Here is a 492-nt window from a genome sequence, read left to right as displayed (position 1 = left end):
GGCAATCCTCTCGCCTCGGGCTCCCCCAGTGCCGGGATTATAGGCGCGAGGCACCGCGCCCGGCCCAAGGTTGAGTTTTCAGATCCGCCACGGTGGCCCAAGGCCCCAGAAACATCCCGAGTCCTCGAGAAGGCCCGATTCGTCCTCCCCTCCCCTCCCCTCGCACCATTCCCGTAGCTTTCCAAAGGCACCTAGCACTTTCCCCCTGGCAGCGCGTCTCCTCATCTTTCCCAGGCCTTGACCCCCCTTCTGAGCCCGGGCAAGAGTCCCCGTCTGACTCGCCCCGTGTCCCCACAGCACCCAGAACACGGTCAAGCACTGAGTTCAGAAAACTCGAGCGAAAGCGGCAAAGGCCGCGAGAGGAGGGAACGAGGCTCAAGCCGCGCGGCCGGCGGAGGGAGGAAGCCCGCCCCGCGCGCCGCGGCCTACATTCCGGGCCCACCGGCCCCGCCTCGCGCGCCGAAGGCCGCACGCCCCGCCCCGCCCCGCCGG

This window comes from Carlito syrichta, unplaced genomic scaffold (genome assembly GCF_000164805.1).
Source record: "Carlito syrichta isolate Samal-C Ts95f unplaced genomic scaffold, Tarsius_syrichta-2.0.1 Scaffold313183, whole genome shotgun sequence".
Taxonomy (NCBI): domain Eukaryota; kingdom Metazoa; phylum Chordata; class Mammalia; order Primates; family Tarsiidae; genus Carlito; species Carlito syrichta.
Note: the sequence above shows the minus strand (reverse complement) of the source record.